This window comes from Sparus aurata, chromosome 19, assembly GCF_900880675.1.
Source record: "Sparus aurata chromosome 19, fSpaAur1.1, whole genome shotgun sequence".
Taxonomy (NCBI): Eukaryota; Metazoa; Chordata; class Actinopteri; order Spariformes; family Sparidae; genus Sparus; species Sparus aurata.
The window spans coordinates 30,957,841-30,975,903 of record NC_044205.1 but is presented as its reverse complement, the minus strand read 5'-3'; the positions used below and the strand labels follow the sequence as shown (position 1 = coordinate 30,975,903).

General features: G+C 43.3%; 1 protein-coding gene across 1 annotated transcript in view; it reads right to left on the bottom strand.

Moving 5' to 3' along the window:
• enox1 (ecto-NOX disulfide-thiol exchanger 1) overlaps positions 1-16,947 on the bottom strand; it is a 47,580-nt gene extending 30,633 nt beyond the window's left edge. Inside the window, 1 exon segment of the mRNA XM_030398011.1 lies at positions 16,783-16,947. The gene's annotated coding sequence lies outside the window, so the exon portion shown is untranslated.
• Positions 16,948-18,063: the final 1,116 nt, after the last annotated feature.

Below are 18,063 nucleotides of genomic sequence, written 5' to 3'. Positions count from 1 at the left end.
GAAGTGCAGAAGGGAACAAACAGTGAGCAAATAATACAATACAAAGAGAAGTAGCATGAGGTAGGAGCTGACAAGGAGAAATGTTTTTAAAAATGAAGTAAAAATGTTGTGAAAAAAAAAGATACAGTACAATAGAAAGGAGATGCTTTTTCACACTCAATGGATCTGTATACATATGCCTGTGTGTCAACACTGTGATGGATTGTGATGAAAAGTGGCTAAGTCATGTACGTGCTTTAGCTCAGGAGGTAGAGTAGGTCATCAAATAATTGGAAGGTTGCTGGTTCAAATCCCAGCTCCCCCTAGCTGCAGGTTGAAGTGTGCTTGATCAAGACACTGAACTGACACCCAAATTGCTCCTGATGAACAGTTGGAACCTTGCATGGCGGCCTCTGCCATCAGAGTATGAATGTGAAAAAGTTGGTAGTTGCTTTGGACAAAAGCATCCGCTGAATGTAAATAATGGACAGACAAAAGATTGTTAAATAAAATGTTGTCAAATTGGCAGCCATGCCGACCATGAAATAAAAATGTATTATAGTCGTGTATTTTGGTTTCAGTTGATTTCTGTAACAAGTCAAACAGATGTTTCTCTTCATTTTGGTGAATCTGTCCATTCCTGACACTCGAGTGAAAGATTTATTTTAAATCAGTCATAAGAGCGATAGTGATAAATCATGACTGATCTTAAATCATGATTTAACTGAAATAAGATTCATGTTGGGTGAATCAGGTTTCCTGAGTTTTCTGCTAAGCACACTCTGTCCTGCAGGGAAACTGAGAAATGAGGTTTATCCAGGTATTATGTAAAAATGACAAAATGCTTCAGAGCGTGCATGCACACAAACACACACACACAAACACAGTATTTATCCAGGTAGCAGTCATATGTTTAATGGGCCACAGCCAACAGTTACTGGAAATCTAAACAGACACAAACACCTCAAGCTGTGTTCAGTCTGCAGTGACTGTCGCTCTCCGTTCAAATCACCCTGTGTGTGCATGTGTATGCATGCATGTGTGCGTGGGTGCACGTGTGTGTGTGCGTATGTGTGTTTGGCAATGTTATGAGCCATCACAGACTTAAAGACTTCCTCATCTGTTCTCTCTGTCGACTCTACAGGTGTGACAACAGTCAAAGTTTGAAGCTTAGAGACAGTGATTAAAGCAGCTGAATCTGTCCATCATCAATCTGTTCATCCATTGTCATTCACCTATCCATCCGTCGTCTATCCATCCGTCCATCCATCATCCATCCGCTCCATAATCCATCCATCCAAACACCCTTCTGAGAGCTGATTGGATAAAGCCAGACTCAACTGAGTGTTTCTGCTCACTTTCATGCACCATAAAATATTCACAGCTGAATGCATGTCCTGTTTATTATTCATGAGCTCACTTGACATCTCTGAATCATTCACACACACACACACACGCACGCACACACACACATGCGCGCACACACACACACACACATGCGCGCACACACACACACGCACGCACACACACATGCGCGCGCACACACACACACACACACACTCAGTTGGACACAAACACACTGATAAATGTAAAGAACAGACACTGGGAGAGCTGGATCTGTTTGGTGCTCTTATAAACATATCTATACACACACACACACACACACACACACACACACACACACACACACATCCAACATGCTAATACTGCTGAGGCCAATCAGAGTCTTCTGATAACAGCATCAGGTCGTAAATCTTGTTGCTGTATCCAGTCAGGGAGGGAGAACATCTGAAATGTCAAGTTTTCATTTGTCGCATTACTCATTTACTTCATTTTGTGTACAGTTACTGCAGTGGTTTGAAGTTATTTTGCCCCCTAGAGGCCAAACAGAAATCACTAAAGATGCTGTGTTTCTTAGGAAGCTTCTTCAGTTGTATCAGAAGCTGAAACACTTTTCAAAAACAGATGTGTTCCTGATCAAACGCTGCTCAGCATGTCCTTCTTAAAAAATAACAATAAAAGTTGATGGTCGTTTCAGATACTCAGTTTTCCTGTTTTTTAAAATGTGTTTCAGGAAGTTCCACAAATTCCATCTGCATTAAAAATGTTGATGAAGCATGGCAGCAGTCCCTGATGAAAATCTGAAGACATTTAATCTTCAAAGACATGAAGTCTTCTGATAAATGATTACAGACAGTCAGAGACAGGCTCAGAGCAAACGTTCCTGTAAACCCCATCAGATGGTGAAGGTTTCACACTGGCTGGAATGGTTTTATTTCACTTCCTGTCTCACAATGAGTCCACAAACGCAAACTGTGATGGCAGCAGTGAGCTTCGTTTCACCTTACAGCCGAGCGAGCAACATATTTCTCTGTACCTTACAGCACACATGCAAAGATGAAAAATACAGTTCATGAGGGCAACGAAAGGGGTTCAGATGTCGATTTAAGGGTTAGAAATTAGATTTTTTCTACAGTTTAATTCACAAAACCCTGAAATCACATGTGACCTCATGGATGAACTTAGTTACTGCTGAGATCACCTCACTTTATGGTCATGTCACATAAATGTGTCATCAAAAAGAGAGAAATAATTCAGATGAAGCAGACAGTATATTTTTAACACGTGTTTTTGTGGTTATTTTGATGTTGAATAAAGACAAAGATATACCAGCTACACACAGGCTTTGTCGGTAGGGTGATTAGCAACAAGGCAGAAGGGAAACACGTGTCATGAAGCGCCACAATAGAAGTAGTGAAATACGGAAGCCTAGATGTGCCGATACAGGTTATAAAATGAATGCTCCTCTGATCTAACAAACATCCGAATGTAAAACAGAGATGTCAGGGTCACACACACACACACACACACACACACACACAGTGCTGTGCTGTCTACTTCACACAGTCAGTGTGAGGCCGTTTCATGACTCCCCATGAATATTCATGACAGACTGTATATAGCAGCATCCTCCTGAGGACGCTCCGTATCCATGGAAACAGTCATGAAGTTGGTCCAGCTGATAAAAACTGAGCTCCATCATCCAGCTTCATCTATCACTTTATCTATCCTCCATTTCTCATCTCCTGCCTTCATTCTGCTGCTCCACTGATCAGATCAATAAAACACCCATTCTCTTCTGTGAAGCTGCTTTTCTCTTTGTCAGGAGCCTCATTTTTGATTTTCTGTATTTATACTGAAATATATATTCATCAACAAACCAATATCTGAAAAGGTCATGATGATCCTCAAGTGTCCATGGGAAAAGTCGTTTGTTCTTCAGTCTGGTGTCAGTTTAATGTTGAATGGAGGGTGAGGAGGTGAGAAAGGGTCAAACGTCCTGAATCCTCAGTCTCTTTAAAGTATGACGCATGAATCACTCAGAGGTCCAACAGAAACACAACGGTCGGGTTTGTCTCATAGATTACCCTACAATACAGTTTGTATTTTTTAATGTTGTCTTGTGTTTCTCTCTTTTGCAGACTGAACCTAACCAAACCAAAACCAAAGTACTGTCAAATTTAAAACATTTGGTGCCAAGTTCTGATGAGTCTTTATATCATTTTTCACATCCATCTTTAATATGAAATAAATCAGTCAACAGCAGTGACGTCTCTGGTTTGAATGACCTCTCTTTTCAGTGTATTGATCTCAAGGTGTACAGACTGATGTATGGACAGAGTGCAGCCTGTCGACTCCAGTGTGACCGAGAATCTCTCTCTACCCTTCAGCTGAGAGACAGGGTCACGGCCCACATATCAGTCAGCACTGCTGCAGCAAATTACTTCTAATAAAGCCTTTAGAGCGGCACCATTAACCAGAGAGAGACGAGCTGCAGCCCAGCCAGCAAATACAATCAAATCATTGTCACAGAAACAGGCCACTTTAAAGCCATCATGACCACTGAGAGAAAGGAAATGTTTCACATTTAACATTCAAAGCAGCATCAGGATTTAACTGCTGAAACGGGAAACAACTCAGCTGCTTTCAGTGAGTCTCTGCTAGAAATCACATCGGTCAGACTGTGTTTGTTCACATTAATGTTTAAACAATCAGTCCATTAATCAGTCGAAAGATAGAAAATAATCTACAATGACTCTGATGAGCTGGGACAAAGAAGAAGGCTACACAGCAATGTCAAATTTTCAGTGTAAGAGTTATTTTAACTCTTGTTAGGTTTAATTCAAGTCCAAGAAGAGATATTCCTCAAAAACCACACGGTTTATGTTCACGCATAGTTCTTGTTGAGCTTGTGTGCAGAGATCAATCAACATATCAGACTTCCCAGCATGCAGTGTTTGACAGTTAAACTCTCCTGAGACTCTGTGAAAACATCTGTGATAGAAACTTTAATACATCTGAAGATGAGTCAGTTTGTTTGTACAGTAATGAAAGCTGTTAGTCTGGTTTCAGTCGTCACTAGCCCCTTTCACACAGAGGAGCCGCATTATCGCTGCCACGTTGGATCGCCAATTTTCCGCTGTTGGTCGTTCATACAGGGCGAAGCAGCTCTGGCGTAAAGACCCACCGCTGTGTGATTCACACAGAAAGTCAGCGCCGTGGCTCCTAAAGAGGTGTGACGTGACATCATGATGATGACGTCGGTGTGTTCTCAAGGTGTTTCCCAGGTGTCCTCCTGTCAATATAAACCTGCGGACAGTTTATAATCATATGGATGCTGTTATAATGAAAAAGTGCTGTTTTCGCGCTAAATTACATAATTAAATAATCTCCATCAGTAAATAGGGCGTTGTCTGACTCTGTCACTGTGGGGATGGAGGCTTTTCTCTGGGGGAAAGTTCACTGAAGTTTTGGTCTGGAGGGCTGACGGTCGCTTATATTTATTTTCGTCACAAACACTCAGTGAGTTAAAGTTTTTTGCCAGTGACAGATGCTGTTTTTCAGGCAGAAATGTGATGAAGAGTTGGTAGGACAGACAGGAAAACAGACGCTTCTCCTTGTATAACTGCGGTATTGTTATCCTCATAAGTGTCTAAAGACAGTTACAGCTACTGTTGTTTGGTTCTGTAACGTTGCTTTGTGGGACATTTCTCTGTGTTCAGTTGAGTGAAGGACCAATGTAGTTATCAGACTGTAGGATCGACACGCCCTCGATACGAGAAGCCGGCTTATCCGTTCACACTGGTTTGGTTTGCCAATAATGCACCTCTGATGCTACCTCCAGAGGCGGATCACTGCCGGAGTGAAATTTCACCCCTCACCACCTCCGAGAGATTCACACAGAGACGGAGGCGGAGAATTGGCGCAGGATCCCCGCATCCAAACGGCAGTGTGACTGGGGCTAGTGATAAACTTGGATCAGTATCAAGTGGGAGTGGTTTCAGCTCCAGCTGTTAGTAACCGTGATAAAGTGGGTTTAATGAGTTAAGGGGATGTCCTCTTTCGTGTTAATGTGCTGGTGACTCTATTTACTGTTAAAAATATGCTGATGTGTTAACAACTGACATCTTGTTTCATTTTATTTTGGATTATTTTACAACCTCTGCTCTGTGACAGTGTTTGTTTTCTGTTCTCGTGTTTCCTCCACAGTCATTATCTCTTCATCAGGTTACTGCCCTGGAGAAACACACATAATTAGCTGCTGGTTAAAATTAGCAGTGAAGGCAGCAGCAGCATCAGAGGGACAAGCAGCAGTAATGAGAGTCTGCTGCAGAGGACAGAGCCACAAATCTGAGGCCCGAGACAAAACACTCATTTTCATTTTGTCAGTGTGTCATCAGCTGATGAGCTGCTGCTGCTGAGAGGGTCCTGAAATCAACTTGTTCAGGTTTAACTGGTTCAGGTTTATCTGGTTAGGGTCAACTCATATGTTTAGCCTCTGTCCTCTGAACTTTCAGGTAACAGAAGCGTTAAACTCTGCTGTGTGTCAGATGAACTTTAATGAGCAGACAGATAATGTTCAGTTTGTGTCTGAGAGAAAACACTCAGAGCTCTTCATGCATCTCACTTTACAATCCTGCTGCTCTTTAGTCTGTGAATCAATCCACCGAGGATTGTTTCATATTCAAGAAATGCTATTAGTGAGGCTGTGGCTCCACTTTCAAATCCATTTAATCCACTTAGGACCTGACAGGCAGGGGGAGGCAGGAGGGATGCAGGAGGGAGGCAGGGGGAGGCAGGGGAGACAGAGAGTCAATACAGTCGTCAGTTTATAAAAAAAAGAAAGAATGGACCAACAGACATGTCCATAGCATGACCTCCATCACAAGATGATGATGATGATGATGATGATGATGATGATCTTCTCTTTATCAGAAATAAACCTGTGAGTGGGTTAGGGTTTTTTCGATTGTAAATAATGTTGGCCTAATCAAGAGTAATGCGAAACAACACCTTTATTGACAACTAAGACTGCAGATCACAACAACCACATTAGAGCCAACGAGTTAACAAGCTACACTCTGAAAATATAAAGCCTGCCATGCACTCACCTGGTCGCTTCAGTCTGAACTCTGCAGCTGTTAGCTTTTCTCTAGCCACAATAACATCATGCTAAAATATTCTGCTGAGGTCACATTGATCAATAACATGTGAATTATTCATATAGAGATTTTAACAGGGAGTATTTATTATTTCACACAGTATCTCACACACACACACACACACACACACACACACACACACACACAGAATCTGTGACATTTTACACCCTGTGTGTGTGTGTGTGTGTGTGTGTGTGTGTGTGTGTGTGTGTGTGTGTGTGTGTGTGTGTGTCAGAGCCTCCAGCAGGCGACAGCGCTGAGTCACAGAGATGACCAGATGGTGACAGGGAGAGAGAGAGAGAGAGGGAGAGAGAGACAGAGAGAGAGAGAGAGAGAGAGAGACAGAGAGAGACAGAGACAGAGAGAGAGAGAGAGAGGGAGAGAGGAGAGAGAGAGAGAGAGAGCAGCAAGGCAGAAAAGAGAGAGGGGAAGGATGGGGGAGGAGGATGACAGAGGCTGCAGAGTGTTTGTAGCTAACACTCGTCCAGCCGTGACTCCTCTCTGCATTTTAAACAGCTTCACTGCTGCTCACAGACCAGGACTGACTCATTATCATCACACACACACACACAAACAATAATGATAATAAAATGAAGGACGTCTTGTTAACAACCGTCCTGATCGACACATGAATCTAAACTACATCAAAAGCTTTTGTGTTAAATTATCAGAAATGTTAATGGAATTCTGAATGAGGTTCTCTTACTTCTGGATCAGAACTTGACGTCACATGTGTTTCTGTGATCTCAGGTGTTTCTAATTGTGTCCATGTAGCGCTGCATTATGTAATAATGTAATACATTTTCACTTCATTATGTAATAACGCCGCATTTCGTAATGATCTGCCACATTTTGTAATAAAATTCTTGAACGCAATATGTAATAAACTTTGCCGCATTATGTAATAAGTTATTATATATTGGGTCAGTTATTACAAAATGCAGGTGTTGCACTTTTTTTACCAAGAAAATGAAATACGTTGGAGCGTTATATAATAAAACACCAAATTGGATGTCTTAATTACAAAAAACATTATACCATCAGAATGACATTGACTTTAAGCATACCAGCATGGATCATAAATAGGAATTAATTTTAAAACTAGTAGGATGTTTCATTTGTCAAATCTAAATCAAATATAACTGAATTTGGGCGGCTGTGGCTCAGTGGGTCAGCGGGTCGTCTAGTGATCGGAAGGTCACCAGTTTGAATCCCGGCTCCCCCTAGTTGCATGTCGAAGTGTCCTTGAGCAAGATACTGAACCCCAAGTTGCTCCTGATGAGCAGTTGGTGCCTTGCATGGCAGCCTCCGTCATCAGTGTATGAATGTGTGTGTGAATGGGTGAATGTGCCATGAACTGTACAGCGCTTTGAGCTGTCGTTAGACTGGAAAAGCGCTATAAAAATGCAGACCATGAATTCACAGAGAATTAGATGGGAACGGCAGTTCTTTTTACTGAACTGAATCTCTAGAATCCGTTCATTAAAATGATTTGTTCAAAAGATTTGTTCACCGAATCGTTCAGTGCTCTTCAACTCCCTGAACTGATAAACAGCCAAAGGATCCGTCATTCAGTTCATGATTCACGTTCACTTACTGAGGGACGGTGCGTTCACGGACTATAGTACACAATCATTTGCGGGAGACACAGCATCGAGTGGTATACATGCACTAAAATTATTACACGGTGAAAGTGTTCTCTGTGCACAGTAAAATCACAAAACATGATGCTACACGGATGTTAGCAACACAGAGCTAATTTTAGCAGTACGGTTACTGAACGTGAATCAACTCCTCTGCCCTGAGTGAGTGACACAGCGCCACTTTCGGCACAGTACGTGAACGAGAATCACGTCCTCAGCGACGCGAATCATGAGTGAGTGACAGCGCGAACGTGATTCACGTCCAGGCATCCCTCATTCGTGAACGACCTGCTGAGGATGTGAATCACGTTCGCGCTGTCACTGAATCAGCGTGAACGTGAATCACGTTCGCGAACATGGGTGACGGCACGAACGTGATTCACGTCCTCAGCAGGTCATTCGCGAACGAGGGATGCCAGGATGTGAATCACGTTCGCGCTGTCACTGAATCAGCGTGCAATGAATGACCTGCTGAGAATCACGTTCGCGAATGTGAGTGACTTTTACTGTGCAGTAAAATCACTTAACATGATGCTACACGGATGTTAGCAACACAGCGCTAATTTTAGCAGTACGGTTACTGAACTTGAATCAGCTCCTCTGCCCTGAGTGAGTGAGTGAGCCACTTTCAGCACAGTACGTGAACGAGAATCACGTCCTCAGCGACAGTTCTCTGTGTGAGTCACGGCAGTTCCACTCCCGGCCGGCATGCTCGCAGCTGAGCTCAACTGAACTGAGAAAGGAACGAAGCAGTTCATGAAGGGACTCCGTTCACTTCGTTCACTCACTCAAAAGATTTGTTCGTTCATACGACACGTTCGCGACCAACAACTACAGAGAATGTGTTTGAAAGTTCATAGAGACAAAAACTGCACTAAATGAGAGTTACTGGCAAGAACATATCGGTTCACTGAAATGACATACACACATGCAATCTGGATTATGATATGCAAATATTATACGTGATAGAAAGCAGACAAAACACGGAAACAAATATCGAACAGAGAAAAACTTTATTCCAGCTCCATTGCAATTACTCCATGCAACATTGATGTCCTTTCTTATAGCGGATAAAAATAAATGACCATCAAAACTACACCAACTAAAAACAGTGTAAATAATCTTTCGCGTCAACATTTTCACTTCATTATGTAATAACGCCACATTTTGTAATAATCTCCCACAGCTTGCTCACTATCTATGTCTCTGGACCAAAGCTCACACGCTCTCTGTCTCTCTCTCTCTCTCTCATCAATGTTGCATGGAGTAATTGCAATGGAGCTGGAATAAAGTTTTTTCTGTTCGATATTTGTTTCTTTTGTCTGCTTTCTATCACGTATAATATTTGCATATCATAATCCAGATTGCATGTGTGTATGTCATTTCAGTGAACCGATATGTTCTTGCCAGTAACACTCATTTAGTGCAGTTTTGGTCTCTATGAGCTTTCAAACACATTCTCTGTGAATTCAGTTATATTTGATTTAGATTTGACAAATGAAACATCCTACTAGTTTTAAAATTAATTCATATTTATGATCCATGCTGGTATGCTTAAAGTCAATGTCCTTCTGATGGTATAATGTTTTTTGTAATTAAGACATCCAATTTGGTGTTTTATTACATAATGCACCTACTTATTACATTTTCTTGGTAAAAAAAAAGTGCAACACCTGCATTTTGTAATAACTGACTCAATATCTAATAACTTATTACTAGGGCCGGGACTCGATTAAAAAAAATAATCGAATTAATCACAGGCTTTGTAATTAATCAATCGAAATTAATCGCATTTTAATCGCATATAAATATTTGACCTGAGAACAGTGAGAAGCAATTTCTTTCACCTGGATTTTAGTATACCATTGAATAATGACTGAATACAGAAGCTTAAGCAACAAAACATTGTTTTTGTTTTTTCAGGACCAACAGACCAGTGCAATTTTTTTATTTTTTTTTGGCCTTTTATGGCTTTATTGATGATACAGCTGAAGATATGACAGGAAACAGGGAGAGAGAGAGAGAGAGAGGGGGAGTGACTAGCAGCAAAGGGCTGCAGAGCCTCAGCACACGGGACGCTGCTCTACCCACTGAGCTAAACGCTGCCCCGACCAGTGCAATTTTTGCCATAAAGTGCAGCAATAGCATGCTCTTATCTACGCTGCCATCCGTCCGCTTTTTAAAACAAAATTTCCCATCCACGGGGCCAACCAAAGCAGTCTCGTCTGCTTCTTCGTTCATTGTTGTTGTCTAAAGTCATGAACGTTAGTTGCCAGTGTTGGGCACGTTACTTTTAAAAAGTAATTAGTTATAGTTACTTCTCCCAAAAAGTAGCCTAACTGAGTTAGTAATGGAATTACTCCACTATAAAAGTTATTAGTTACCAGGAAAAGTAACTATTGCGTTACTTTTAATTATTCCCCCTTTTGGGCTCGGCATTCATTTTAGCTACTCAGCATCTACATATGTATTTAGAAAATGTATTTATGCATGGTGGACCGGCTCCTGTTCTCCCTGATATTTTACCAGAGAGGCTCTGAAGGAGTCTGAGTCAACTGTCGATAACAGGAGCAAGTTCTCAACAACATACCTGTCTATCATTGCATTCAGTTCAGTCTGTGTCACAAGTTTTTGTGAAGCTGTTAGCGGAGCTCACGTTAGCCACACCTGGCCTGCTGTCATCATCAACAGCGTCACCAACAGTGTTTTGTCCAGTGATAGTTTTGTAGAAGCGTGTGCTGCTGAGAGATGATTCATTAGATCAGAGTTGCTTACAACGGACGAGGACAAAGGAGATTAAAGTCGGATGACAACGGCTTCAATGAGCAGCTTCAGTTTGTAACGCGCCACATTTAATAGTCGGTAACGGTAACGGTGTTGTAACGATGGAAATAGTAATTAGTTAGATTACCCGTTACTGAAAAAAGTAACGCCGTTTATTGTAACGCCGTTATTACCAACACTGTTAGTTGGTGCTCTAGTATAATCGATACCCCTGAAACTCTTCCAATGAGAAACGTTCCGCGGTGCAAAAATTAGTGCGATTAAAATGTGTTAATTTTGTTACGCGTTAATTTTTGTGTTATTAATTAATCGTAATTAACACGTTAAAGTCCCGGCCCTACTTATTACATAATGCAGCAAAGTTTATTACATATTGCGTTCAAGAATTTTATTACAAAATGTGGCAGATTATTACGTATTACTAATACAGGCTGCAGAAGTGGGGCCCCGCCTGTAAAATAATGTTGAGGCAACTTATTGTGTTTGTGGGGAGGAGAGCCAACAAACCAAAAGCCAACAGCTGCTTGTTCAGGTTGGTACCATTATTGACCAGGTGAGCATTAGAGAGCATTCATGTTGTTGTGTGTAGGTTGTTAGCTCCAAGGTTAGCGTTCACCTGTCCTGTCCTTTCCTGCAGTAAGTGTCCACAAATATTTGGCCACTGTATATATGGGTGTTTTAGTGTAGAGCAGCTGTTAAATGAGACAATTTGATTTAAATGAATAAATAAAGAAGTAAGGATGACAGAATCAGGAAATTAATGGACTCCAGTGTGTGTGTGTGTGTGTGTGTGTGTGTGTGTTGTATTATACTCATGTTAAATGGGCTGATTGACAGAAGCAGCGGGCTGCGGCGGCTCCGTCTGTTCCCGTCTCTTCTAATTACAATCAGAGAAAACTCAAAGTGGCAGAACTCATCAGTCCCTCGCCTGAGCTTCATAACTGCAGTCAGAGTCGATACTGAGGCCACGATGAAGGCGAGGAAGACTCTGATGGGTTTGGATCAGACCGACCAACACAAGAGATTTCATTCTACAGCCCAGATAATTTAATCTGAGTGTTTTTACATCTAAAAATCTGTAAAATGTCAGCAGAAGAATCCTCAACACAGAGTGACAGTCTCATTTAAAGGCTGGAGGAATGTAAGTAACTAAGAACATTACTTAAGTACTGTAAATCTGAGGTACTTATACTTTACTTAAGGTATTTCTTCTCATGCTATTTCATACTATTACTCACCACATTTAACCTGCAATAAATAAATAAATAAATAAAAATCTGATGTTTAAAACATTTATACAATTACAGCTGATACTACTGAACATCTGTAGTGATAATCAATGGACTCGTGTTGAAAGTAATCAGCAGATGGATCCAGAATTAAAATAATCATTAGAGTCAGTCGTATACAAATTAGTTCACAATGAGCTCCCCCTCCACGACTACAAGAGTAAAATCTGCTGGGTCACAATCATCTGATGACAGCAGAGAGACGAGTTCAGGCCTGCAGCGACGTCCTGACCACTTTTACTTCCCATTCTTTAACTACATTTTCCTGATTATCGTACAGACTTTAACTGAAATAACATTTACAGTGCAGGACTATTACTGTAACAGGGTATTTTTACAGAGGTAATAGTACTTTTACTGCAGTAAATGATGTGGACACTGACTGTTGAACAGCTGTTTAAAGTCTGGGATCTTCTCAGGAACAACACTGGCCTCATGAACAGTGTCGCTGTAAACAGACGGAGGACATCTGCCATGTTGGAATCAAATCCTGCTTTAACATGATTTAACACGATGTAGCCAATCAGAGAGACAAACAACATCCAGACGAGTCACAATGAGAAGCAGCCGGAGACGGAGAGAAGGTGACAGACGACATCACACAGGGTTCAACGGAACAAGGGTAACAGACTCATCACATACAGAGGTCAGTGATAATCGCAGACGGGGGTCGGTGATAATCGCAGACGGGGGTCGGTGATAATCGCAGACGGAGGTCGGTGATAATCGCAGACGGGGGTCGGTGATAATCGCAGACGGAGGTCGGTGATAATCGCAGACGGGGGTCGGTGATAATCGCAGACGGGGGTCGGTGATAATCGCAGACGGAGGTCGGTGATAATCGCAGACGGGGGTCGGTGATAATCGCAGACGGAGGTCGGTGATAATCGCAGACGGGGGTCGGTGATAATCGCAGACGGGGGTCGGTGATAATCGCAGACGGGGGTCGGTGATAATCGCAGACGGGGGTCGGTGATAATCGCAGACGGGGGTCGGTGATAATCGCAGACGGAGGTCGGTGATAATCGCAGACGGGGGTCGGTGATAATCGCAGACGGAGGTCGGTGATAATCGCAGACGGAGGTCGGTGATAATCGCAGACGGAGGTCGGTGATAATCGCAGACGGGGGTCGGTGATAATCGCAGACGGGGGGTCGGTGATAATCGCAGACGGGGGTCGGTGATAATCGCAGACGGAGGTCGGTGATAATCGCAGACGGGGGTCGGTGATAATCGCAGACGGGGGTCGGTGATAATCGCAGACGGGGGTCGGTGATAATCGCAGACGGAGGTCGGCGATAATCGCAGACGGGGGTCGGCGATAATCGCAGACGGAGGTCGGCGATAATCGCAGACGGGGGTCGGTGATAATCGCAGACGGAGGTCGGTGATAATCGCAGTATGGTAGTATAGTCGCTGTACTGTGGTTAATTGGACTTGTTTCAGTTTGTGGAATACGTTTCACCTCTCACCCAAGAGGCCTCTTCAGGTTTTAAACTATGTATGGAAGTGTCCTCATAGAGTGTGGGAGTGTCCCCAGATTCATTCTGGAAGTTTAAAAATAGACAAGTCAGATTACATTACACACAGACACCCACACACACACACACGTACATAATTCCAGATGTGGGAGAGAAAGTGTGTGTGAGTGCGTGTGTGAGACAGAGAGAGACGCATTAACAGACTGAAGTCAGTTAAACTATACACCGTATACAGAAAGTACACACACACAGCTCATTCGTTATACTCCCTTCTTAAATAAAGTAGAAGCAGAGAGCACCGTCACATCTGATCTGAGGTCTAAATATGAGACTGTGTAAAACAGACTGAATAGCAGTATATACACTATATTGCCAAAAGTATTCACTCACCCATCCAAATAATTGAAATCAGGTGTTCCAATCACTTCCAATGGCCACAGGTGTATAAAAGCAGCACCTCAGCACACGGACTGTTTCTACAAACGTGTGAAAGAATGTGTCGCTCTCAGGAGCTCAGTGGATTCCAGTGTGGTACTGTGATAGGATGCCACCTGTGACACAAGTCCAGCCGTGAAGTTTCCTCGCTCCTAAATATTCCACAGTCAGCTGTCAGTGGTATTATAACAAAGTGGAAGTGATTGGGAACGACAGCAACTCAGCCACGAAGTGGTCAGCCACGTAAACTGACGGAGCGGGTCAGCGGATGCTGAGGCGCAGAGTGCACAGAGGTCGCCAACTTTCTGCAGAGTCCATCGCTACAGACCTCCAAACTTCATGTGGCCTTCAGATTAGCTCAAGAACAGCGTAGAAAGCTTCATGGAATGGGTTTCCATGGCCGAGCAGCTGCATCCAAGTCAGACATCAGCAAGTGCAATGCAAAGCATCGAATGCAGTGGTGTAAAGCACGCCGCCACTGGACTCTAGAGCAGTGGAGACGTGTTCTCTGGAATGACGAATCGCTCTTCTCCATCTGGCAATCTGATGGATGAGTCTGGGTTTGGCGGTTGCCAGGAGAACGGTTCTTGTCTGACTGCATTGTGCCAAGTGTAAAGTTTGGTGGAGGGGGATTCTGGTGTGGGGTTGTTTTCAGGAGCTGGGCTCGGCCCCTGAGTTCCAGTGAAAGGAACTCTGAATGCTTCAGCATACCAAGAGATGTTGGATGTTGGCCCCTTCCTGTTCCAACATGACTGTGCACCAGTGCACAAAGCAGGTCAATAAAGACATGGAGGAGAGAGTTTGGTGTGGATGAACTTGACTGGCCTGCACAGAGTCCTGACTTCAATCCGATAGAACACCTTGGGGATGAATTAGAGCGGAGACTGTGAGCCAGGCCTTCCCGTCCAACATCAGTGTGTGACCTCACTAATGCCAGAAGAGTTGAAGCTGTTATAGCTGCAAAGGGTGGACCAACATCATATTAAACCCTATGGATTAAGAATGGGATGTCACTTAAATTCATATGCCAGTCAAGGCAGGTGAACAAATACTTATAGCAGTATAGTGTATGTCACATCCTTCACACTGCAGAGGAAAAGAAAGATGGCGTACGAAGTACTTGCATTTGTACTTGAATGTACCTGCTGCTATGATTACCTAATCTCCCCTTGGAGCTTAATAAAGTTATCTATCAATCGATCGATCGGTCGATCTAATTCAAGTCAGACCTCATGTAATTTTGTATCAAAGTTCAGTGAACTACATCGTCTCATCAACAGGGCACCAGAACCAACATGGAGCCAACCGGGTCAGAAAAGTTTGTGAACAAGATGAACATCACATTAAATCTGCTCATATTTACAACTGCAGTTCTGGTTCTTGTTCAGTTCTGTGAGCTGCTGATATACAAGAGGACTCCAAGTTTTCAGTGAGCGTTAAACAAGACCACGTCATGTGACTGTTGGCTGTGGAGGAAGTTCAGAGATTGATGTTGGAGGTCTGCAGCCTGAATCCATCTGTCAGAAAACCACATCCAGCACTTTTCATTTGACTTTCAGATTGTGTTTGTGAAACTGAGTGAACACACACTGATCGCTGCTTCATCACAGCGACGAGTTTACTGCTGAACAATCGACCGAGTGAAGAGAAAACACAGCAGGGATTCATTTCTCTTCACCGCCAACACAACAACACACTGTGTCGCCCGAAAACACCAGTTTATTCAGCTGTTGCATACACACACACGCACGCACACACACACAACTAGAGCTATTCTGAGCTCGAGGCTGCAGCTCTTGTGTATGTATATACAGTACATACACTCATACATATTTATGATACACACTACAGATCACACACACACACACACACACACACAAAGCTGGGAGGAGCCTGTCTAACATTAACACACATGGCCAGGTCTTCAGAGATGTGTGTGTGATGTTTAATGGAGGCAGTGTAGTGTAGAGGCGTTTATTCAAAGAGCAACAGAAACTTCTCATCTGATTCACACCAGCAATTAAAGAGCAGCCGGAGGGCGAGCGAGGCAGAGAGACACTGCAGACGAGAGAGAGAGAGAGAGCACCGCATTGAATGCAGAGGTGATAAGACTTCGTGTTATAAATCCTTCTCTGCCTCCTGTCTGCAGATCGTCTGTTGTCACGTCGTGTTTCTATTCAGCTCAGCTCAGTTTGTCAGACAGGAGACAGAATGTGATCAAAGAGGTGGAGAGAGGTGGAAGTGGAGAGAGGTGGAGGTGGAGATGGAGAGGCTTCGTTTCATCACAAAGAGAGAAATCAGATCAGCTTACTGTAACAACAACAGGCTGATATTCACCAGCTACAATACTACACATGTCTGTGTCACATTCAGGTGTTCAACTCACCTGAGGGTTGAGCAGCTCATTCATGACAACATCAATACAGAATGTACAGACACTCACAGTCACAGCGCCCTCTAGTGGCTACATGATCAACGTCATGCTAACATGATACAGACGCCTTAAGAGCTTCTGCACAGTGAGGTTTACATTAAAGCGACCATCCTGATCTCAATGTTAATGCACCAAACTTTCATCAGTGACGTCATTTTCAAAAACAAGAAAAAAAATAAAACCGCCCTAAATCCCCGCACTAACCCTGACCCCATGACTACAGGAGGAACCAACCTCAACAGCCCGAAGCTCGACCGAAGCATCCAGTCCTTTAAATCCACACCGACTGTGACCGGCAGTCAGCCATCAAGAACCAGCTGTGAATGAGCAGAGAAACTGTCTCCATCAGACTGACGGCTGAAGATTAATGGACGACAGCAGTCTGCATGGAAAGAGGAGGAGAGGAAGACATTTCTTTTACTCAAGGGTTTGTTTCCTCAGTGATTGTAGCAGATGAATCAGACAGTGCGTTTACATGCACAGCTTAGTCAGATTACAGCCATAGTTCCACTCTGCTGCTCAATCAGACAACTGCAATTGTCCGAGTATACATGCCGGTGAGAAAATCGGATCATTGTCCGCAGCATGTCATACCCGGTACGATAGGTGGCGCTGTACCCATTTCAACCAGTGGTAACAGAAACACCTCCGGCTGACCTCTTTAGAAACAACAAACTGCCTCGACATTCCAGAAAGATGGCGTACGAAGAGCGAGACGAAGCTACATCTTTGTACACTTCATATATGGTGTACATGACAATTACACAAACTAGATGCACAATGGAGCTCTGTCTCTCTTTCTTCTGGTGATTTTGGAGGAAAGACGTCGTCGTCCTTCTACTTCCGGCTCACGGCCCCGGGGAAAAAAATCTCGCGCCTGCGCAGAACGCAAAATCTGATCTGATCTGATGGAACGTATACATGCAGGAGTAATGAGACTATCAATCAATAATCTAGGTTTTAATTCGTCTATGAGAAATCCGATCCGGTCTGATTTTAGTCAGCCTAAGGTGTATACATGCATCTTAAAGATCCCATCATAGTCGGACTGACACAGTCATTCGGTTTTCTTGAGTGTCATGTAAACGCACTGAGAGAAAGCTGAGTTCACAGTGACACGGAGGTTTGATCAGACGACAGGTTTAAACTTTAAAATATCATTATGACAGTTAACTAGTTAACATGATGAACATGAGATCAGTGAGAGCCGCTACATGCTGCTGCAGCCTCAGTGTCTGAGCTCTGAGACATTTTTCCAGAGGCGAGACACATGTCATGGAGTCCTGACAGTTTGCTAACACGCTCAATGTTTTCTGCACCAACACATTCGTGGATGATAGCTGTCTTCTCTCCTGCTTCCATAAAGTATTCAAAGTGCTGGAGGACAGATTTGAAGCCTCTCAGACCGTCTGAAGATCAGCTGTGTCACTGACTGGATGTGTGTCCACATTTCTACAGTATGTGAGGGGGAGGGGTGGACGATGAGACCACAGAGGACACACGTCAAGGTCAAAC